Here is a 26,462-nt window from a genome sequence, read left to right on the forward strand (position 1 = left end):
TGAGATCACAGTTGTCACTCGCTTTCCGCTGAAGAGGATACTACATAATCCAGAAGCGACAGGCAGGATTGTTGAGTGGGCACTGGAACTGTCAAGCTTTGGCCTCAAGTTTGGAAGTACTTCGACTATCCAAAGCACAGCATTGGCAGAATTCATAGCAGAATGGACGCCAACACCAGATGAAGAAATTCCAGAAACGAGCATCCCCGTCGAGGAAGCAAGCAAAGAGTGGCTGATGTACTTTGATGGTGCCTTTTCGCTGCAAGGCGCCGGCGCTGGTGTGCTGCTTGTCGCACCCACCGGAGAGCACCTCAAGTACGTAGTCCAGATGCACTTTCCCAAGGAGCAAGCAACAAACAATACTGCAGAGTATGAAGGCTTGCTTGCCGGTCTCAGGATCGCGGCAGACCTTGGGATCAAGAAGCTTATTGTCAGGGGTGACTCGCAGCTTGTCGTCCGCCAAGTGAACAAGAGCTATCAGAGTCCATTGATGGAAGCCTACGTCGACGAAGTGAGAAAGCTAGAAGAGCACTTTGATGGCCTGCAGATGGAGCATGTTCCAAGAGCTCAGAACGCCATTGCCGATGGCCTATCAAAGTGCGCCGCACTCAAGTTACCTGTGGAACCAGGGATCTTTGTGCTCAAGCTGACTCAACCGTCTGTAACGCCATCAACTGGACAGACCAAGAAGAGGAAGTTGATTTCTGATGACTATTTTCCGGCACCTTTCCATTTGTACCAACCGCAGCACCTTTCCATTTTTACCCTTGTCTACGTTGCCACCTGTCGGTGACCCCTTGAGCATATAAAAGGAGGCCCATGCACAACGTAGGAAAGGGAGAGAACATTCACGCTCGGTCTCGTTAGCTGCTGAGGTGTACTGTAGCACTCCGCGCTCCCGAGCAAGAACTCAATACAAACCACAAAGCAGGAGTAGGGTTTTACGCATCCGTGCGGCCCGAACCTGGGTAAACTGCTCGTGTGCTTCGCCTCGATCCGCTCTTCGTGCGACCCTCGCCCCCGCCGAACCGAAAGGGACTCGGTCCGCCGGTCCCATAGGTGCTCGTGGATTAGTCCCCCGACATATGTGAACCGGAAATTCCAACCGACCCTCTTGTCGAGAGGTTAAATTTAGTTGAAAAAGAAAAAAATATTTCAAATAAAAACTGGAAAGAATTGAAGAAGAGAAGATGAAATTGGAGTTGGATGTTTCCTATGTCGTCGATCTACACAAGATTCGGATGGATGCAATGCGCTTGAAGATTAGAAAGATTAGAAAATATGCCATTGATCAAGAGGCCTAGTATCATTATGCTATTGGATCAATTGTTACCTTAGTTGCGATTTTGATCGCATTTGTTGTTGCATTTAAATGTTTTACATAGTTGTATTAGTTTCAATGTATGTTTTAGATGCTCCAGATAATTGTATGTTGTTTTATGAGAACTATGTATGAACTTTATGTATTTATTTTTGCAGTAATAACATTTGATCACTACTACTTTGGTTTTAATATGATGAACTTGTATTAACTTGGTCATTTCTCTATTCATGATGTTCTGTAATGGTTTTTGATATACTTAATTATATAATGCAGATGAACCGGCAATGGATGTACAGTGACCGATGCACTTCCGTGTACATTACGGGCCTGCATACTTTTATCGATGTGGCTGAGGCGAATAGGCAGAATGGTTTTATGTATTGTCCATGTACTGTCTGTGAGAATACGAAGAATTACATTTCCTCAAAAACCCTTCAGTTCCACCTACTTAAGTCCGGTTTCATGCCCCACTATAATTGTTGGACCAAGCACAGAGAAAGATGGGTTATGACGGAAGACAATGAAGAAGAAGAGGATGATGACAGCTATCCTATGTTCCCTGAATACGGTGATACTGCAATGGGAGAAGCTGAAGATCAAGAGGCACCAGATGTGTCCGCTAATGATATTCGCCTGGTCATTGTTGATGCACAAAGAGAATGCGAAAGGGAAAATGATAAGTTGAACTTCGACCGCATATTAGAGGATAAAAAAATGGTTGTACCCAAATTGCGAAGATGCCAATATAAAGCACGGTACCACACTGGATTTGCTGCAATGGAAGGCAGAGAATGGTTTATCTGACAAGGGATTTGAAAAGTTACTGAAAATAATGAAGAAGAATCTTCCAAAGGATAATGAATTGCCTGACAGTACATACGAAGCAAAGAAGGTTCTCTGCCCTCTAGGATTAGAGATGCAGAAGATACACATGCCCAAATGACTACATCCTCTACCACGGTGAGGAGTACAAGAATTTGAATGCATGCCCGGTATGCGGTGCATTGCGGTATAAGATCATACGAGATGACCCTGGTGATGTTGGGGGCGAGCGCCCCAGGAAGAGGGTTCCTGCCAAGGTGATGTGATATGCTCCTATAATACCACGATTGAAACGTCTATTCAGAAACAAAGAGCATGCCAAGTTGTTGCGATGGCACAAAGAAGACCATAAAAAGGCGGGATGTTGAGAGTACCCGCTGATGGGTTGCAGTGGAGAAAAATCAAGAGAAAGTAGCTGGAGTTTGTAGATGATGCAAGGAACTTATGGTTTGGTAAAAGTGCAGATAGCATTAATCCTTTTGGAGAGCAGAGCAGCAATCATAGCACCTGGCCTGTGACTCTATGTATCTATAACCTTCCTCCTTGGTTGTGCATGAAGCGGAAGTTCATTATGATGTCAGTGCTCATCCAAGGCCCTATGCAACCCGACAACGACATTGATGTGCACCTAAGGCCATTAGTTGAAGAACTTTTACAACTATGGGATATCAAAGGTGTACGTGTGTGGGATGAGCACAAACAACAGGAATTTGACCTATGAGCGTTGCTGTTTGTAACCATCAATGATTGGCCAGCTCCTAGTAACCTTATAGGACAGACAAATAAGGGATACAATGCATGCACGCACTGTTTAGATGATACTGAAAATCTATATTTGGACAAATATAAGAATAATGCGTACCTGGAACATCGTCGATTTCTTTCGAGCAGGCATCCCTTAAGAAAGAAAGGCAAGCATTTCAAAGGTGAGGCAGATCACCGGAAAAAGCCCGTCCCCAGTACTGGTGATGATATACTTGATATGGTCAAGGATTTAAAAGCAATCTTTGGAAAGGGTCCTGGTGGATAAACTGTTCCGAATAACACTGACAGACACACACCCATGTGGAAGAAGAAATCTATATTTTGGACCTACCCTATATATTGAAAGTCCTAAAGATCCACTCTAAAATCGATGTGATGCACGTGACGAAGAATCTTTGCATGAACCTGCTAGGCTTCTTGGGCATACAAAGTGCTTGAGGCAGGAAGCCGAGAATAATTTATGTGAATAGCTACCAGAGCCCTACAAATGAATCATACAACAAGAAGTATCTGTCCTAATATATTGATCTTGATCAAGATATGAGTTGTGGTTCGAAGGAGGGTACGAGAACTCCTTATATAGATGCACGTGGGATCAAAGTGGAACCATCTGTCATGTCCTCTAAAGAATAATCATATTTTTTGGTAATGTCATTCGTAGGCCATCCTTCATTCCATGGGCACTGTCAAGAACATGTGTTAGTGCAATTTAGTGAGAAATGTTTGGTGAATGTAATACAATACTTCACAGTAATAACTAAGGGTTGTGTTTAACATAGACATCGATTATTATCCAACAATATGAAAGGTCATGTGCTACTAAAGCACATGCAAATACTCCGAACATATAAAAAGCAAAGCTAACACGTAAGCAAGTGTTGGCTAAAAATATGCTAAGCAGTATTAAAGGTTGTAATTACTTGCTAAACATAGGTTGTCGGATTATGACACTTAAATCCAATCACTGAAAAACATAGGTGCAAACTTCCAACAATGAAATAGCATAACTACATGTTCTTGTTTGACAAAAAAATTACAATTAAGCTCAACAGAACACACTCTTTAGAATTAGTAAGTAAAGTAATAATATCCATGCGGTATAAAAGTGGAATACACATGACCTTGAATTTTGAGATGGGAAATTATTTATTCAAAGGTGACAATATATAAGATCTAAGGACAATGACCAGCAAAAGAAGACTTCAAGCAAAACAAGACTTCCAACTCATAAAGAGTATCACTATATTTTGCAAGAATATTGTATAATCCAATTCCTTGCTAGCCTTAGAGCTAAATATATGAAAATTACAATTGTGATTGTGTCGTTTCCATGCTTGGTCGCGTAGATTCTAAAGCCAACTAGAGTGCAATTTCTTGCTTGGTCAGAATTAGCTCTTGGTAATACTCCTTATACTCCCCATGGTTAAGAACATCTTGTTTCATGAAGACATACCTAGCCACCACCCTGTGCTCTCTTCCTTGATCTTCTCAAAGTGTTGGATGCACTATTGTTGCTCTATAATTCTCCACCACAAGATATCTCTCTAACAGGACAACATCCGTTTCCAACAAAGACATCATTCATTGCTTCTGCTCATCCTTGGCATTCCTCATAGTTGGCCTCCTCCCTCTCTTTGGCCTACTTAAATTGGAGTGGATATATAATGTTTTATCACTATATGTATATATGACAAGAAGAATCTTACTTCATATATTCATCTTGCTCAAAATAGGAGTTGATGTCAGAAAGTGGGGATAGAAATACCTTATATATGTGGAAGTGCATCCAAATTGGAACCACAAACCCATCTCTCAATGGCATCCCTCCCGTATATGCATTTTGTGCCACTGGAGACAATGTCCACCAACCCCCGCCACCATCTTCCTCATCCCATGCCAGGCTCGACGCTGTTGTCTTGATGCAATTCACCTCTGGTTCATTAGACGCACCCAGGAGGTTGCATTTGCTACCACATCTCACACCTCTCTCTATTCGCAAATGTGAATATATGGCCATGAATTTTTTTTTGCAGTAAGGATATTGTTGTCAACTTGTGGGATGAATTAAAAGATTCGGTACTTGTAAAAATTAAATTTAGAAAAACTTTGAGGCTACATGATGCCGAATACATGCTCTAAGAATTTCATATTTAAAAGCGGCACATGTTTAATTGGAACCAAACTTTTTCCACAGAAATAGAAAGTGACACCTATTGCTGCTGAAGTGACCTACATATGCACGTGAATTTGTCTATTTGCTAATAACAAAGGCCAAGACATCATGTGTTACCAATTTTCGACAATAAAAACAAGCATATTCCCTGTGAGTTATGGAACCAAACTCAAAGTATACAATAACCGAACCAATGAGTGTTCTCTACTTAGAAGGGTTTGTCTTGTTCACACGTTAACAATTTAAATTAGAAATTTTAACAAACACTTTCCAAAAATATGAAAATAATAGCATCCTGATAATAGAATTAAGTTATATATACTAACATGGACATACCTCATTCCCTTCTACTCGAGCCCTACAAATGAATCATACAACTAGAAGTATCTGTCCTAATATATTGATCTTGATCAAGATATGAGTTGTGGTTCAAAGGAGGGTACGGGAACTCCTTTAGATGCGCGTGGGATTAAAGCGGAACCATATATCATGTCTTGTAAAGAATAATCATATTTTTTGGTAATGTCATTCGTAGGCCATCCTTCATTCAACGGGCACAGTCAAGAACACATGTCAGAGAAATTTTAGTGAGAAACGTTTGGTGAATGTAATACAATACTTCACGGTTATAATTGAGGTTTTTTTAACATAGACATCGATTATTATGCAACAATATGAAAGGTCATGTGTTACTAAAGCGCATGCAAATACTCCAAAAATATATATAAAGCAAAGCTAATCCGTAAGCATGTGTTGGCTAAAAATATGCGAAGCAACATTGAAGGTTGTAATTATTTGCTAAACATAGGTTGTCGGATAAGGACACTTATTGACAATCACTAAAACACATATGTGCAAACTTCCGACAATGAAATTGCTTAATTACATATTCTTGTTTGACAAAAAAAATCCAAGATCAAGAGAACACAATTGTGCAAAAGAAGACTTCCAACTCATAAAGAATATCACTATATTCTGCACGAATATTGTAGAATCCAATTCCTTTCTAGCCTTAGAGCTCAACATATGAAAATTACAATTGTGATTGTGTCATTTTCATGCTTGGTCCCATAGAATCTAAAGGAAACTAGTGTGCAATTTCTTTGTTGGTTATAATTACCTCCGGGTAATACTCCTTACACTCCTCATGGCATTAGACCACCTTCCTCATCCTAGGCCAGGCTCGACACCGTTGTCTTGGTGCAACTCGCCTCCAGTGACATTAGACGCACCCATGAGGTTGTATTTCCTACCACATCTCGCACGTCTCTCTATTCCCAAGTGTGAATATATGGGCATGCATTATCGTATGGTAAGGATATTGATGACAACTTGTGGGATGTATGACACGATTTGGTACTTGTAAAAATTAAATTCAGAAAAACTTTGAGGCTACATGCTACCAAATACATGCTCTAAGATTTCATATATTAAAAGTGGCACATGTTTAATTCGAACCAATTTATTTCCTCAGAAATAGAAAGTGGCACTTGTTGTTGATGAAGTGATTTACATATGCATGTAAATGTGTGTATTTGCCAATTGCAAAGATCAGGACATCATGTGTTACTGATTGTCGACAATAAAACCAACATATACCCTGCGATTTATGAAACCAAACTCAAAGTATACAATAAGTGAACCAATAAGTCTTCTCAACTTAGAAGGGTTTGGCTTGTTCACAAGTTAATAATTTAAATTACAAAATGTAAAAATCACATTTCAAAAATCTAAAATTAAATTCCATCTTGATAATAGGATTAAGTTTTAAATAATAAAATGGACATACCTCATTCCCAGCTACCCGAGCCCTAGGTATGAATCACCCAACTAGAAGTATATGTCCTAATATATTGATCTTGATAAAGATATGAGTTGTGGTTCGAAGGAGGGTACGAGAACTCCTTATATAGATGCACATGCGATCAATGCGGAACCATCTATCATGTCCTCTAAAGAATAATCATATTTTTTTGTAATGCCATTCGTAAACCATCCTTCATTACATGGGCACAATCAAGAACTTGTGTCAGTGCAATTTGAATGAGAAATATTTGGTGAATGTAATACAATACTTCATGGTACTAACTAAGTGTTGTGTTTAATGTAGACATCGATTATTACGCAACAATATGAAAGGTCATGTGTTACTAAAGCACATGCAAATATTCAAAACGTATAAAAAGCAAAGCTAATATATAAGCAACTGTTGGCCAAAAATATGCTAAGCAGCATTGAAGGTTGTAAATATTTGATAAAAGTAGGTTCTCAGATAAGAACACTTAAATACAATCACTGAGAAACATATGTGCAAACTTCCAACACTAAAATTGCAGAACTACATCTTATTCTTTGACAACAAAATTACAAGGTAATAATTTACACGCGGTATAAAAGTGGAATACACACTACCTTCAAATGTTAGATGGGAAATTATTTATTTAAAGGTGACAATATATAGCATCTAAGGACAATGACAAGCAAAAGAAGACTTCCAACTCCTAAACACTAGTAGAAAAAGGGTCAAACGTGAAGCACATTAGTGCCGGTTTGTATTTGAGCCGGTACTAATGGTACCATTAGTGCCGGTTCGAACGGATTTGCATTAATGCCGGTTCGTGTTGAACCTTTAGTACCGGTTCGTGGCACGAACCGGCACTAAAGGGGTGGTGGCAGGCTGGCGTCAGGCCGGGGCCCCACTATCACCTTTAGTACCGGTTCGTGGCACAAGCCGGTACTAAAGGTCTAACCTTTAGTACCGGTTCGTGCCACGAACCGGTACTAAAGGGGTCTAACCTATAGAACCGGTACTAAAGGTCCCATTTTCAAACTCTGCCCCCCCCCCCCCGGTGGATCGCCTTTTCAGTTTTAAAAAAAATAAAAGAAAATAATGGAAATGTCAAAAAAATAAAAGAAAATAAGTTTCTCATGTGATATGTGGTCTAGTTGTTGGGAAAATTTGCAAATGTGAATTTTGACTTTATTTGCAAAATCTCTCTGAAATTTGTAAAAATGGGCATAACTTTTGCATACTAACTCGGATGAAAAAGTTTTTTATATGAAAAATCATCTACTCGAAAAGTTACATCCGAATTTAACTGGGGGAACCCCGTTAAACATTTGCAAAATCCCCAAAAACCTAATAGAAAAAAGTTACGGGGCTTTTAAGATCTAGAGTGGAAAAAATTGAAAAATATTCAAACAGTGGGCAAATTGTGGTCAAACAATGGTCAAACTAATTATTCAAGAATATTAGTGTTACTAAATAATTATTTCAATTTTTTGAATTTTGGTCAAATCTGGTCAAACTATGGTCAAACTGTGGTCAAACTATGGTCAAACTTATTCAAGAAATATTAGCGTTACTAAATAATTACTGTTTTTTTAGAATAATAGTTTCAAACTAAAACGGTTAAATGTGTGACTTCATGCTCAAGCTAAACTCCTGAGGGTTAATAGGATTGACATCTTACTATTATCAGGAAAACAACAAGTGCAGACTCGGAAATGAAGGAGAATAGAACCTGAAAGTTAAGCGTGCTCGGGCTGGAGTAGTGAGAGGGATGGGTGACCGGTCAGGAAGTTAGATGATTTGGAATGACTGATCCACACTTGAGCAGTTAAGAGAGGTGATTAGAGACTAAATCATCAAATAATTCAGAAAAATTAAAAATTAAAAAATCAAAAAAAATTCCAAAATTTTCAAAAAAAAATTCAAAAAAAAAACTTTAGTACCGGTTGGTAACACCAACCGGTACTAAAGGTCCCCCGTACCAGGGCGCGAGCTCACGCCACGTGGTTCCCCTTTAGCACCGGTTCGTGCTGAACCAGTACTAAAGGGGGGGGGCCTTTAGTGCCGAAATGTTAGTGCCGGTTCCATAACCAGCACTAAAGGCCCTTACAAACCGGTGCTAATGGCCCGTTTTCTACTAGTGAAAGAATATCACTATATTCTGCAAGCATATTGTAGAATCCAATTCCTTCATAGCATTAGAGCTCAAGATATGAAAATTACAATTGTGATTGTGTCGTTTTCATGCTTGGTCCCATAAAACATAAAGGCAACTAGTGTGCAATTTCTTGCCTTGTTAGAATTACCTCTTGGTAATACTCCTTACACTCCTCATGGTTAAGATCATCTTCTTTCATGAAGACATACCTAGCCACCGCCATGACCTATCTTCCTTGAGCTTCTCAAAGCATTGGATGCACTATTGTTGCTCTGTAATTCTCCACCACAAGATATCTCTCTAACAAGACGGCATCCTTTTCGAACAAAGAAATCATTCGCTGCTTCTCCTCATCCTTGAAATTCCACATAGTCGGCCTCCTCCCTCTCTTTGGCATACTTAAATTGGAGTGTATCTATAGTGTTTCATCACTCTATGTATATATGACCAGAAGAATCTTACATCAACTATTCATCTTGCTCAAAATAGGAGTTGATGTCAGAAAGTGGGGATATAAATACCTTATATAGGTGGAAGTGCATCCAAATTGGAACCACCAATCCACTTGTGAATGGCAGCATTCCTGTATATACATTTTGCGGCACCGGAGCCAATGCCCGCCAACCCCCCACCATCTTCCTCATCCCATGCAAGGCTTGACGCTGTTGTCTCGGTGGAACTTGTCTCCGGTGACATTAGTCGCACCCAGGAGGTTGAATTTCCTACCACATATCACACCTCTCTCTATTCCCAAGTTTGAATATATGGGCATTGCTACCTCTTGAGCACTGCGTTGGTTTTCCCTTGAAGAGGAAAGGGTGATGCAGTAAAGCAGCGTAAGTATTTCCCTCAGTTTTTGAGAACCAAGGTATCAATCCAGTAGGAGACCACGCGCGAGTCACCTCGTACCTACACAAACAAATAAGAACCTCGCAACCAACGCGATAAAGGGGTTGTCAATCCCTTCACAGCCACTTGCAAGAGTGAGATCTGATAGAGATAATAATAATAAGATAAATATTTTTGGTATTTTTATGATATAGATTGAAAGTAAAGATTGCAAAATAAAATAGATTGGAAACTTGTATGATGGAAAATAGACCCGGGGCCATAGGTTTCACTAGTGGCTTCTCTCAAGATAGCATAAGTATTACGGTGGGTAAACAAATTACTGTCGAGCAATTGATAGAAAAGCGAATAATTATGAGAATATCTAGGCATGATCATGTATATAGGCATCACGTCCGCAACAAGTAGACCGAAATGATTCTGCATCTACTACTATTACTCCACACATCGACCGCTATCCAGCATGCATCTAGAGTATTAAGTTCATAAGAACAGAGTAACGCCTTAAGCAAGATGACATGATGTAGAGGGATAAACTCATGCAATATGATATAAACCCCATCTTTTTATCCTCGATGGCAACAATACAATACGTGTCGTTTCCCCTACTGTCACTGGGATCGAGCACCGCAAGATTGAACCCAAAGCTAAGCACTTCTCCCATTGCAAGAAAGATCAATCTAGTAGGCCAAACTAAACCGATAATTCGAAAAGACTTGCAAAGATAAACCAATCATACATAAATGAATTCAGAGAAGAATCAAATATTATTCATAGATAATCTGGATCATAAACCCACAATTCATCGGATCTCTACAAACACACCATAAAAGAAGATTACATCGAATAGATCTCCAAGAGAATCGAGGAGAACTTTGTATTGAGATCCAAAGAGAGAGAGAGAGAACAAGCCATATAGCTACTAGCTATGGACCCGAAGGTCTGAAGTAAACTACTCACACATCACCGGAGAGACCATGGAGTTGATGTAGAGGCCCTCCGTGATCAATGCCCCCTCCGACGGAGCTCCGGAAAATGCCCCAAGATGAGATCTCCCGGGTACAGAAGGTTGCGGCGGTGGAATTAGGTTTTCGTGGTGCTCCTGGATGTTTGCGGGGTACGTGGACTTATATAGGAGGAAGAAGTAGGTCGGTGGAGCAACGAGGGGCCCACGAGGGTGTAGGGCACGCCTAGTGGGGTAGGCGCGCCTCCTGCCTCATGGCCTCCTCGATTGTTTCTTGACGCCCACTCCAAGTCTCCTGGATCACGTTTGTTGAGAAAATCACGTTCCCGAAGGTTTCATTCCGTTTGGACTTCATTTGATATTCCTTTTCTGCGAAACACTGAAATAGGCAAAAAACAACAATTTGGGTTGGGCGTTCGGTTAATAGGCTAGTCCCAAAAATGATATAAAAGTGTAAAATAAAGCCCATTAACATCCAAAATAGATAATATAATAGCATGGAGCAATCAAGAATTATAGATACGTTAGAGACGTATCAGGCATGCATTTTTTATAGTAATGATATTGATGACAACTTCTGGAATGAATTAAAAGATATGGTACTTGAAAAAATTATATTCAGAAAAACTTTGAGGCTACATGCCACCGAATACATGCTCTAAGAATTTCATATATTAAAACCGACACATGTTTAATTCAAACCAATTTTTTCCTCAAAAACAGAAAGTACCACCTGTTGTTGCTGCAGTCATCTATATATGCATGTAAATTTGTGTATTTGCTAATTGCAAAGATTGGGACATCATGTGTTACTGATTGTCGACAATAAAAACGAACATATACTTTGCTTTGTGAAACCAAACTTAAAGTATACAATAAGTGAACCAATAAGTCTTTTCTTTATAGAAGGGTTTGGCTTGTTCACAAGTTAATAATTTAAATTAGAAAAATGTAACAATCACTTTCCAAAAATATAAAACTAAATAACATCCTGATAATAGATTTAAGTTTTACATACTAACATGGACATACCTCACTCCCATCTACCCTAGCCCTATAAATGAATCATACAATTAGAAGTATCTGTCATAATATATTGATCTTGATCAAGATATGAGTTGTGGTTCAAAGGAGGGTACGAGAACTCCTTTAGATGCATGTGGGATTAAAGCGGAACCATCTATCATGTCCTCTAAAGAATAATCATATTTTTTTGGTAATGTCATTCGTAGGCCATCCTTCATTCCACGGGCATAGTCAAGAACATGTGTCAAAGCAATTTCAGTGAGAAATGTTTGGTGAATGTAATACAATACTTCACGGTAATAACTGAGGATTTTGTTTAACATAGACATCGAATATTATGTAACAATATGAAGGCCATGTGTAACTAAAGCGCATGCAAATACTCCAAACATATATAAAGCAAATCTAACCCGTAAGCATGTGTTGGCTAAGAATATGCTAAGCAGCATTGAAGGTTGTAATTATTTGTTAAATATAGGTTGTCGGATAAGGACACTCATATACAATCACGGAAAAACACATGTGCAAACTTCCAACAATGATTTTTTTAACTACATGTTCTTGTTTGACAACAAAATTACAAGGTCAAGGAAACACTTTCTTTAGAATTAGTAAGTAAAGCAATAATTTACATGTGGCATAAAAGTGGAATACACACGACCTTGAAATGTCAGATGGGAAATTATTTATTCAAAGGTGACAATATATAACATCCAAGGATAATGACAAGCAAAAGGAGACTTCCAACTCATAAAGAATATCACTATATTATGAGAATATTGTATAATCCAATTTCTTGCTAGCCTTAGAGCTCAAGATATGAAAATTACAATTGTTATTGTGTCATTTTCATGCTTGGTCGCATAGAATCTAAAGGAAACTAGTGTGTTGTTTATCACTTGGTCAGAATTACCTCTTGATAATACTCCTTACACTGCTCATGGTTAAGATCATCTTCTTTCATAAAGAGATACCTAGCCACCACCCCGTGCTCTCTTCCTTGAGCTTCTCGAAGCATTGGATGCACTATTGTTGCTCTGTGATTCTCCACCACAAGATATTTCTCTAATTGGACAACATCCATTTCAAACAAAGACATCATTCACTGCTTCTCCTAACCCTTGAAATTCCTCACAGTCGGCCTCTTCCCTCTCTTTGGCATACATAAACTGGAGCGAATCTATAGTGTTTCATCACTATATGTATATATATGACAAGAAGAATCTCACTTCATATATTCATCTTGCTCAAAATAGGAGTTGCAGTCATAAAGTGGGGATAGAAATACCTTATATAGGTGGAAGTGCATCAAAATTGGAACCACCAATCCATCTCTCAATGGCATCCCTCCCGTATATGCATTTTGTGCCACCGGAGACAATGTCCACCAACCCCCACCACCATCTTCCTCATCGCATGCCAGGCTTGACGCTGTTGTCTCAGTGCAACTCGCCTCTAGTTACATTAGACGCACCTAGGAGGTTGCATTTCCAACCACATGTCACACCTCTCTCTATTCCCAACTGTCAATACATGGGCATGAATTTTTTATAGTAAGGATATTGATGAAAACTTGTGGGATGAATTAAAATATTCGGTACTTGTAAAATTAAATTCCAAAAAACTTTGAGACTACATGCTACCAATTACATGCTCTAAGATTTCATATTTTAAAAGTGGCACATGTTTAATTCAAACCAATTTTTTCCTCGGAAAGAGAAATTGACACCTGTTGTTGCTGAAGTGATCTATATATGCATGTAGATTTGTGTATTTGCTAATTGGAAAGATCAAGACAACATGTGTTACTGATCATCGACAATAAAAACCAACATATACCCTGCGATTTATGAAACCAAACTCAAAGTCTACAATAAGTGAACCAATAAGTCTTCTCTACTTAGAAGTGTTTGGCTTGTTCACACGTTAATAATTTAAATCAGAAAATGTAACAACCAGTTTCCAAAAATCTAAAAGTATATAACATCCTGATAATAGAATTAAGTTTTGAATACTAAAATGGAGATACCTCATTCCCAACTGCCCGAGCCCTACATATGAATCATACAACTAGAGGATTTTTCCTAGTATATTGATCTTGATCAAGATATGAGTTGTGGTTCGAAGGAGCGTACGAGCACTCCTTATATAGATGCACATGGGATCAAAGCGGAACCGTCTATCATGTTCTCCAAAGAATAATCATATGTTTTGGTAATGTCATTCTTAGGCCATACTTCATTCCACGGGCACAGTCAAGAACTCATGTCAGTATAACTTTAGTGAGAAATGTTTGATGAATGTAATACAATACTTCACGGTAATAATTAGCTAAGGGTTCTGTTTAACATAGACATTGATTATTATGCAACAATATGAAAGTTCATGTGTTACTAAAGCGCATGCAAATACTCCAAACATATAAAAAGCAAAGCTAATACGTAAGCAAGTGTTGGCTAAAAATATGCTAAGCAGCATTGAAGGTTGTAATTATTTGCTAAACATAGGTTGTCGGATAAGGACACTTAGATACAATCAATGAGAAACATATGTGCCAACTTCCAACACTGAAATTTCGAAACTACATGTTCTTGTTTGACAACAGAATTACAAGGTCAAGAGTACACACTCTTTAGAATTAGTAAGTAAAGTTATAATTTACACGCGATATAAAAGTGGAATACACACGACCTTGAAATGTTAGACAGGAAATTATTTATTCAAATTGGAACCACCAATCCATCTCTCAATGGCATCCCTCCCGTATATGCATTTTGTGCCACCGGAGACAACGTCCGCCAACCCCCGCCACCATCTTCCTCATCCCATGCCAGGCTTGATGTTGTTGTCTCGGTGCAACTCTCCTCCGACGACATTAGACGCACCAAGGAGGTTGCATTTCCTACCACATATCACACCTCTCTCTATTCCCAAGTGTGAATATATGTGCATGCCTTTTTTATAGTAAGGATATTGATGACAACTTGTGGATGATTGAAAATATTTGGTACTTGCAAAAATTAAATTCAGAAAAACTTTGAGGCTACTAATAACCCACAAGTATAGGGGATCACAACAGTTTTCGAGGGTAGAGTATTCAACCCAAATTTATTGATTCTACACAAGGGCAACCAAAGAATATTCACAAGTATTAGCAGCTGAGTTGTCAATTCAATCACACCTGGGGATTCATTATCTGCATCAAAGTGATCAGTAGTACAGTAGTATGATAGTTTTGATAATAGTTGTAACAACAATAGTAACGGTAACAGTGGTAGCAATGATTTTGTAGCAAGTGTAACAGTAATAGTAGCAATAGTAACTTAGCAAGATCAATATATAGGAAAATCGTAGGCATTGGATCGGTGGATTCGTTGGATGATATTCATCATATAACAATCATAACCTAGGGCGATACAAAACTAGCTCCAGTTAAATATAATGTAGGCATGTATTCCGTAAATAGTCATACGTGCTTACGGAAAGTACTTGCATGCCATCTTTTGTCCTACCCTCCCGTGGCAGCAGGGTCCATTTGGAAACTAAGGGATATTAAGGCCTCCATGTAAAAGAGAACTGGAACAAAGCATTAGCACATAGTGAATACATGAACTCCTCAAACTACGGTTATCACCAGAAAGTATCCGAAATACTGTCACTCCGGGGTTTACAGATCATAACACGTAATAGGTGAATATGACTTGCAAGATCGGATCTCAAACATAGATATAATGGTGATAACATAAACGGTTCAGATATGAAATCATGGCACCCGGGCCCAAAGTGACAAGCATTAAGCATGTCAAAGTCATATCAACATCAATCTCAGAACATAATGGATACTAGGGATCAAGCCCTAACAAAACTAACTCTATTACATGATGAATCTCATCCAATTCCTCACCGACCAATGAGCCTACGAAGGAATTACTCAATCCTGGTGGGGAGCATCATGGAATTGGCGATGAGGAAGGGTTGGTGATGACGAAGATCGAAGACCCCCCTCTCCAGAGCCCCAAACGGACTCCAGATCTGGCCTCCCGATGAAGAACATGAGGTGGCGGCGGCTCCGTATCATGAAACGAGATAATTCTTCCTTCCTGATTTTTTTTGGAAAAATGTGATTTTATAGCGTTGGAGATAGGGTCTGCGGGGCCACCAAGTGGGCACAACCCACCCGAACGCGCCAGGAGGGGGGGTGCGCCCTGGTGGGTTGTGCTCCCCCAGGGACCCCCTTCGGTGGTTCTTGGCTCTAGTATTTTTATTTTATTGTATAAAAAAGTCCATTCTACTACCCTGAATAAAGTGGCTGGTTCACTTTACTCCTTGATCTATTTTTTGGCTTATTCTACCCCATAAACAAACCAAAACCTGACAGAACACCCCCTGGCTGATTTGTCTCCACACGTTGCTGATGTGGCACTAGTCAACGGTGGGTTTGACCTTGGTGGGGCCCCCTTGTCAGGTTTCTCTGACCTCTCTTTCTCTCTCCGGGTCAGATCTGCCGTCGCATGAAGGAGCTCGCCCCGGTCGCGGCACCCCGCTCGGTCTCTCCTCGCTCCTCCGTGGCATTGGCTCCACTACCATCCGCCCTGTCGCCGCTCCGGCTGCATGCCTGCGCCGTCCCGCCTCCTCCCCGAGCTTGCGCCATCGTCCCCGGCCGCCCCCGCACGTTGCTCGCACTGTCGTCCCCGGCCGCCCGCCCCCGCTTTGCCCTCACGCATGCGAACCCGTCCGCGTCCCGTGTCGCTGTGCCTGGCCGCGCCCGGCCTCCCCTCCTCGGCGCGCGTTGTCTCCGCCTGCCCCGATGTCGGTCCGTCCACCCGCCGGCTCCACGCGCACCGGCTGCCGCCACTGTGGTCGGCTGCTACTGCAGTAGGGGGCCGCCCCTTTTTTCTTCTATTTCTTTGATTTTTTTAAAAAAAAATTACGAGTGGGTCCCACCCATAGGTCAAATACCACCTTTGACCATGTCCACATCACCATCCGGTTTGGGTAAACCACTTAGGGTGTTTTTGTCCGGTATGAGAATGTTTAGGGGGGAGGGTAAAGGAACCAAAAAATAGATCAGGGGGTCATGTGAACCACCAACTTTGTTCAGGGTAGTAAAATAGACCCTTTTCTTTATTGTATAAAAATTCTCCAAAAAGTTTCGTTCCAATCCAAGAACTTCTATTTCGCCACAAAAACAACACCATGGTAGTTCTGCTGAAAACATCATCAGTCCAGGTTAGTTTCATTAAAATCATGCAAATTAGAGTACAAAACAAGAAGAAAAGTGTCAGGAAAAGTAGATACGATTGAGACGTATCAGCTACATGCTACCGAATACATGCTCTAAGAATTTCATATATTAAAAGCGACACATGTTTAATTCAAACCAATTTTTTCCTCAAAAAAAGAAAGTAACACCTGTTGTTGCTTAAGTGATCTATATATGCATGTAAATTTGTGTATTTGATAATTCCAAAGATCGGGACATCATTTGCTAGTCATTGTTGACAATAAAAACCAACATATACCCTGCTTTGTGAAAGAAAACTTAAAGTATACAATAAGTGAACCAATAAGTCTTTTCTACTTAGAAGGGTTTGGCTTGTTCACAAGTTAATAATTTAAATCAGAAAAATGTAAGAATAACTTTCCAAAAATATAAAACTAAATAGCATCTTGATGATATATTTAAGTTTTATATACTAACATGGACATAACTCACTACCAACCACTCGAGCCCTACAAATAAATCATACAACTAGAAGTATACGTCCTAATATATTGATCTTGATCAAGATATGAGTTGTGGTTCGATGCAGGGTACGAGAACTCCTTTAGATGCACGTGGGATTAAAGCGGAAACATCTATCATGTCCTCTAAAGAATAATCATATTTTTTGGGTAATGTCATTCGTAGGCCATCCTTCGTTCCACGGGCACAGTCAAGAACAAGTGCCAAAGCAATTTTAGTGAGAAATGTTTGGTGAATGTAATACAATACTTCACGGTTAAAACTGAGGTCTTTATTAACATAGACATCGATTATTATGCAACAAGATGAAAGATCATGTGTTACTAAAGGACATGCAAATACTCCAAATATATATAAAGCAAAGCTAATCCGTAAGCAAGTGCCTGGGTAAAAATATGCTAAGCAGCATTGAAGGTTGTAATTATTTGCTAAACATAGGTTCTCGGCTGAGGACACTTATATACAATCACTGAAAAAATTGCAAACTTCCAACAATGAAATTACTTAACTTCATGTTCTTGTTTGACAACAAAAGTACAAGGTCAAGAAAACACACTCTTTATAATTATTAAGTATAGTTATAATTTACATGTGATATAAAAGTGGAATACACATGACCTTGAAATATCAGATGGTAAATTATTTATTCAAAGGTGACAATATATAGCATCTAAGGACAATGACAAGCAAAAAGAGACTTCCAACTCATAAAGAATATCACTATATTCCGCGAGCATATTGTATAATCCGATTTCTTGCTAGCCTTAGAGCTCAAGATATGAAAATTACAATTGTGATTGTGTCGTTTTCATGCTTGGTCCCATAGAATCTAAAGGCAACTAGTGTGCAATTTCTTGCTTGGTCAGAATTACCTATTGGTAATACTCCTTACACTCCTCATGGTTAAGATCATCATCTTTCATAAAGACATACCTAGCCACCACTCCTTGCTCTCTTCCTTGAACTTCTCAAAGCGTTGGATGCACTATTGTTGCTCTCTGATTCACCACCACAAGATATCTCTCTAAATGGATAACATCCTTTTCCAACAAAGACATCATTTTCTGCTTCTCCTAATCCTTGAAATTCCTCATAGTCGGCCTCTTCCCTCTCTTTGGCATACCTAAATTGGAGCGAATCTATGGTGTTTCATCGCTATATGTATATATGACAAGAAGAATCTCACTTCGTATATTCATCTTGCTCTAAATAAGAGTTGGTGTTAGAAAGTGGGGATAGAAACACCTTATATAGGTGGAAGTGCATCCAAATTGGAACCATCAATCCATCTCTCATCGGCATCCCTCCCATATATGCATTTTGTGCCACTGGAGATAACGTCCGCCAACCCCCACCACCGTCTTCCTCATACCATGCAAGGCTCGACGTTGTTGTCTCGGTGCAACTCGCCTCCGGTGACATTAGCTGTAGCCAAGAGGTTGCATTTCCCACCGCATCTCACACCTCTCTCTATTCCCATGTGTGAATATATGTGCATGCCTTTTTTGATAATAAGGATATTGATGCCAACTTGTGGGATGAACTAAAAGATTTGGTAGTTTTAAAAATTAAATTCAATTAAACATTGAGGCTATATGCTACCGAATACATGCTCTAAGAATTTCATAAATTTAAAGCGGCACATGTTTAATTGGAACCAATTTCTTTCCTTATAAATAATAAGTGATACTTGTTGTTGCTGAAGTGATCTATATATGCGTGTAAATTTGTGTATTTGCCAATTGCAAAGACCGGGACATCATGTGTTATTGCTTGTCAACAATAAAACCAACATATAGCCTGCGATTTATGAAACCAAACTCAAAGTTTATATTAAGTAAACCAATAAGTCTTGTCTACTTAGAAGGGTTTGGCTTATTCACAAGTTAATAATTTAAATCATAAAATGTAACAACCACTTTCCAAACATTTGAGACTAAATAACATCGTGATAATAGGATTAAGTTCGAAATACTAAAATGGACATACCCCACTCCCACCTACCCGATCCGTACAAATGAATCATACAACTAGAAGTACCTATCCTAATATATTGATCTTGATCAAGATATGTGTTGCGGTTTGAATGAGCGTATGAGAACTCCTTATATGGATGCACATGGGATCAAAGCGGAACCATCTATCATGTCCTCTAAAGAATAATCATATATTTTGGTAATTTCATTTGTAGGCCATCCTTCATTCCACGGGCACATTCGAGAACAAGTGTCAGTGTAATTTTAGTTAGAAATATTTGGTGAGTGCAATACAATACTTCACGGTAATAATTAACTAAGGGTTTGGTTTAACATAGACATCGATTATTATGCAACAATATGAACCGTCATGTGTTACTAAAGCGCATGCAAATACTGCAAAAATATATAAAGTAAAGCTAATCCGTAAGCATGTGTTGGCTAAAAATATGCGAAGTAGCATTGAAGGTTGTAATTATTTGTTAAACATAGTTTGTCAGATAAGGACACTCATATACAATCACGAAAAAACATATGTGCAAACTTCCAACACTGAAATTGCTTAACCACATGTTCTTGTTTGACAACAAAATTACAAGGTCAAGAAAGCACATTCTTTCCAATTAGTAAGTAAAGCAATAATTTACATGTGGTATAAAAGTGGAATACACACGACCTTGAAATGTGAAATGGTAAATTATTTATTTAGAGGTGACAATATATAGCATCTAAGGACAATGATAAGCAAAACGAGACTTCCAACTCATAAAGAATATCACTATATTCTGCAAGAATATTGTATACTCCGATTTCTTGCTACCCTTAGAGCTCAAGATATGAAAATTACAATTGTGATTGTGTCATTTTCATGCTTGGTCCCATAGAATCTAAAGGCATCTAGTGTGCAATTTCTTGCTTGGTCAGAATTACCTCTTGGTAATTCTCCTTACACTCTTCATGGTTAAGATCATCTTCTTTCATAAAGACATACCTAGCCACCACCCAGTGCTCTCTTCCTCGAGCTTCTCAAAGCGTTGGATGCACTATTGTTGCTTTGTGATTCTCCACCGCAAGATATCTCTCTAACTGGACAACATCCTTTTCCAACAAAGATATCATTTGCTGCTTCTCCTAATCCTTGAAATTCCTCACAGTCGGCCTCCTCCCTCTCTTTGGCATACTTAAATTGGAGCGAATCTAGAGTGTTTCATCACTATATGTATATATGACAAGAAGAATCTCACTTCGTATATTCATCTTGCTCAAAATAGGAGTTGCTGTCAGAAAGTGGGGATAGAAACACCTTATATAGGTGTAAGTGCATCCAAATTGTAACCATCAATCCATCTCTCAAGGGCATCCCTCCCATATATGCATTTTGTACCACCAGAGACAACGTCCGCCAACCCCCACCACCGCCTTCCTCATCCCATGCCAGGCTTGACGCCGTTGTCTCGGTGCAACACTCCTCCGGCGACATTATCCGCACCCAAGAGGTTGCATTTCCTACCGCATCTCACACCTCTCTCTATTGCCAAATGTGAATTCATGGGCATGGATTTTTTATAGTAAGGACATTGATGACAACTTGTGGGATGAACTTAAACTACCTGTAGTTGTAAAAATTAAATTCAAAAAAACTTCGAGGCTACATGCTACCGAATAGATGCTCTAAGAATTTCATAAAATAAAAGTGTCACATCTTTAATTTGAACCAATTTCTTTCCTTAGAAACAGAAACTGGCACCTGTTGTTCCTAAAGTGATCTATATATTGGTGTAAATTTGTGTATTTGCCAATTGCAAAGATCGGGACATCATTGTTACTGCTTGTCAACAATAAAAACCAACACATAGCCTGCGACTTATGAAACCAAACTCAAGGCTTATAATAAGTAAACCAATAAGTCTTCTCTACTTAGAAGGGTTTGGCTTGTTCACAAGTTAATAATTTAAATCAGAAAATGTAACAACCACTTTCCAAAAATCTGAAACTAAATAACATTCTAATAATAGGATTAAGTTTGAAATATTAAATGGACATACCTCACTCCCAGCTACCTGAGCCCTATAAATGAATCATACAACTTGAATTATCTGCCTAATATATTGATCTTGATCAGGATATGAGTTGTGGTTCGAAGGAGGGTACGACAACTCCATATATAGATGCACGTGGGATCAAAGCGTAACCATCTATCATGTCCTCTAAAGAATAATCATATTTTTTGGTAATGTCACTCTTAGGCCATCCTTCATTCCACGGGCATAGTCAAGAACATGTGTCAGTGCAAGTTTAGTGAGTAATTTGGTGAATGCAGTACAATACTTCATGGTAATAATTAACTAATGGTTCTATTTAACATAGACATCAATTATTATGCAACAACATGAAAGGTCTTGTGTTGCTAAAGTGCATGCAAATACTCCAAACATATATAAAGCAAAGCTAATGCATAAGCATGTATTGGCTAAAAATATGCTAAGAAGCATTGAAGGTTGTAATTATTTGCTACACATAGGTTGTCGGATGCAGACACCTATATACAATCACTGAAAAACATATGTGCAAACTTCCAACAATGTAATTGCTTAACTACATGTTCTTGTTTGACAACAAAATTACAAGGTCAAGAAAACACACTCTTTAGAATTAGTAAGTAAAGTAATAATTTACATGTGGTATAAAAGTGGAATACACACGAAATTTGCACATCTAAGTACAATGGCAAGCAAAAGGAGACTTCCAACTCATAAAGAATATCACTATATTCGGCAAGAATATTGTATAATCCGATTTCTTGCTAGCCTTAGAGCTCAAGATATGAAAATCACAATTGTGATTGTGTCTCTTTCATGCTTGGTCCCATAGAATCGAGAGGCAACTAGTGTGCAATTTCTTGCTTGGCCAGAATTACCTCTTGGTAATACTCCTTACACTCCTCATGGTTAAGATCATCTTTTTTCATAAAGACATACCTAGCCACCACCCGTGCTCTCTTCCTTGAGCTTCTCAAAGCATTGGATGCACTATTGTTGCTATGTGATTCTCCACCACAAGATCTTATATTTACTAATTGGAGGCACCATACGAGTTACCATGTTAATCCCCGGGTTTAAGCTGTAAGCATCCGTTGGATAAAAAATGAACAATTGAGATAGCTCCTTTCAACGTAATCAATCTCCCTCAAAAGTGGGAATCCTCTGAACTTCTCCAGAAGTCCACGAGCTCCCTCAAAAGTTGTAATCCTCTCAATCTCTCCACAACATCACGATCGATCTTCGTCTTCTGATCTTCGCTGCGTTCCATTGATAAACCACTTGATCGAGCCTCTGCCAGGACCACCATGTGCAAGGCACATCAGGTCACTGTCATAGGCTGATGCACCAATCTCTATGGGACTAGGACTCCCATCCGACCTCCTTCTCCAGCTTTTCCTGGCATGGAATCGGGCGCCATCAACTGCTGGAGTTAATCTAATTAAGGGAGAGAAGATAGATGGAAGCACATATGGTTGCTAGCAGCCCTGCACCGATGCCCTCTTGCTGGAGAAACGGTAGGAACACCAGCATTGTGTTTTCTGGCGATGGTATCTTCTTGGTCCACAGATGTGGTCGTCAATATCTCATCTATCTCCGCCTCTCTCACGTAACTACTCCTTAGTTTGGATGTGAGAAATAGTCTTTGTAGTGGGCTATGGATAAAAATTGGGACCAATGTTACATGCATGCCTCAACCCCTATCCTCGCTTCATCTCGCACCAATCTCTATGCCTCAACCACGCCATTGTCAAGTCAAGCCTTGACCTAACTATGTTGCCAACTTGCCATCATCTTATATATTGGCCTATCTTTTCCTCCTGGATCCAACAATATGCAACACAACTTGATCCTGGGCTAATAAGCTCCAGGACAAGATCGCATGGTGGTGATCCATGTAGTCACCAGTCCAAGGTGAAATCTCACCTCCTCAGCTGATTCTTTTAGAGTGGCCGCATTAATATTTTTGTACCACCTGGATCTTAGATTAGCTAATAAGCATATTGCTTGTACATCATGTCGCTGTGGTATCTTAATCTCTATGTCACGGATATGTCTATTGCTAGATTTGTGATCCATGTTTCCATCTTGCAGAGTCCAATTTTACTTAGATAATATTGCAGTTTTATCTCAGTTCCCTATACAGTATTTTTGAGAAGCATATGTAAACTAATAGACTATGTTTCTCAGGCTATATATTTGCTGATTTGTTCACTAGGTGCATGATAAAATCCCTACCAGAGCAAACAATTTCTTTACTACCAGAGATGCAAGTTAAAGTTGGGGGAAAATATGTGCACATGCCTCATGCACGTTTCATGATGAATTTGTTTGTGGCAAAGAACGGTGGGCAGTCAACATAGGTAGACATGATCATCAAGTCTGAAAGTTGGCAATAGTATATGGTATGTATTGATCTTATAAGCACCAATAAAATGCACTGAATATTTATGGTTAATGTACTTAGAAAAGCAAAGTGACATGCAGACTAAAGAGATCTTTTTTTACCAAACAGTTTTGGATATTGTTAAAACGTCTAACTATGTTTTAAAATATTTGAACATACCATGATCCACATGAATCCTTAGAAATTGATAAAATGTGCAAATTTCGTGGATTCATCATGGTCAATTTCTCAATGCATCTAAATCATTGCGTTGTTAATGGATATCATGGTTGTAGCCAACTGTACATCAACATTTACTTAGTTTTAATATGAATGTTTCTAAAGTGTAAGATCAATATTATCCTTCCAACTTTTTAAAGCGAAATGATCATGTTTTTTCTATAGTTCTAAATACATGAATTTTGCACATACTAATTAAATAGTAGTCTAGGATGTAGCTAGACCGTGCAGATGCACAGGTTAATGAGCAGTATCTCTCTAACTGGACAACATCCTTTTCCAACAAAGACAGCATTTGCTGCTTATCCTAATCCTTGAAATTCCTTACAGTCGGCCTCCTCCCTCACTTTGGAATACTTAAATTGGAGCAAATCTGTAGTGTTTCATCACTATATGTATATATGACAAGAAGAATCTCACTTTATTTATTCATCTTGCGCAAAATAGGAGTTGTTATCAGAAAGTGGGGATAGAAACACCTTATATAGGTGGAAGTGCATCCAATTTGGAACCATCAATCCAACTCTCAACGGCAATCCCTCCAATATATGCATTTTGTGCCACTGGAGACAAAGTCAGCCAACCCCACCACCATCTTCCTCATCCCATGTCAGGCTCGAAGTTGTTGTCTCGGTGCAACTCGCCTCCGGTGACATTAGCTGCACCCAAGAGGTTGCATTTCCTACCGCATCCCACTCCTCTCTCTATTATAAGTGTGAATATATAGGCATGCATTTTTTTATAGGAAGGATATTGTTGACAACTTGTGGGATGAACTAAAAGATTCGGTGGATGTAAAAATTAAATTCAAAAAAACTTTTAGGCTACATGCCACTGATTACATGCTCTAAGAATTTCATAAATTAAAAGCGACACATGTTTAATTGGAACCAATTTCTTTCCTCAGAAACAGAAAGTGGCACTTGTTATTGCTGCAGTGATCGATATATGTGTGTAAATTTTTGTATTTGCCAATTGCAAAGATCGGGACATCATGTTTTACTGCTTTTCTACAATAAAAACCAACATATAGCCTGCGATTTATGAAACCAAACTCAAAGTTTATGATAAGTCTTCTCTACTTAGAAGGGTTTGGCTTCTTCACAAGTTAATAATTTAAATCAGAAAATGCAACCACTGTCCGAAAATCTGAAACTAAATGACATCCTAATAATATGATTAAGTTTGAAATAATAAATGGACACACCTCACTCCTAGCTAACCGAGCCCTACAAATGAATCATACAACTAGAAGTATCTGTCCTAATATATTGATCTTGATCAAGATATGAGTTGTGGTTCGAAGGATGGTATGAGAACTCCTTATATAGATGCCCGTGGGATCAAAGCGGAACCATCTATCATGTCCTCTAAAGAATAATCATATTTTTTGGTAATGTCATTCGTAGGCCATCCTTCATTCCACGGGCACAGTTGAGAACATGTCTAAATGTGTGGTGAACACAATACAATACTCCAGGGTAATAATTAACAAAGGGTTCTGTTTAAGATAGACATCAATTATTATGCAACAATATGAAAGGTTATGTGTTACTAAAGCACATGCAAATACTCCAAACATATAAAAAACAAAGCTAATGGCTAAAAATATGCTAAGCAGCATTGAAGGTTGTAATTATTTGCTAAACATAGGTTGTCGGATAAGGACACATAAATACAATCACCGAGAAACATATGTGCAAACTTCCAACGGTGAAATTGCAAAACTACATGTTCTTGTTTGACAACAAAATTACAAGGTCAAGACAACACACTCTTTAGAATCTATCTATTATATATAAAAAGTGCTTTACAGGCTAACCAAATAAAAGATATATAGGCTAGAAAATTCCACAATAATTAGAAATATCCTGCCTTTAATTATGTAAATCAGAATCACAGCCGTTGGATTTACTTTAAAGGTAATCATCTCTAAATTACCCATCATTGCCATTACGTAGAAAATGTCTTGACACGTCTCCAGGATTCATCTACGTAGAAAATGTTGCCATTACGTAGAAAATGTCTTGACACGTCTCCAGGATTCATCTATGCCATCGTAAAAACAAAGAACAAAAAAAAAAAACAGGTCCATATCATAGATTAGTATTTCCCTTACTTGAGTCCATCAACTCTCACCGTCTCACGTGTCCCAAGAAAGAAAACCTACCTCTCACGTATCCACCCAGGAAAGATAAAAAA

Source organism: Triticum urartu, chromosome 7 (genome assembly GCF_003073215.2).
Source record: "Triticum urartu cultivar G1812 chromosome 7, Tu2.1, whole genome shotgun sequence".
NCBI lineage: Eukaryota > Viridiplantae > Streptophyta > Magnoliopsida > Poales > Poaceae > Triticum > Triticum urartu.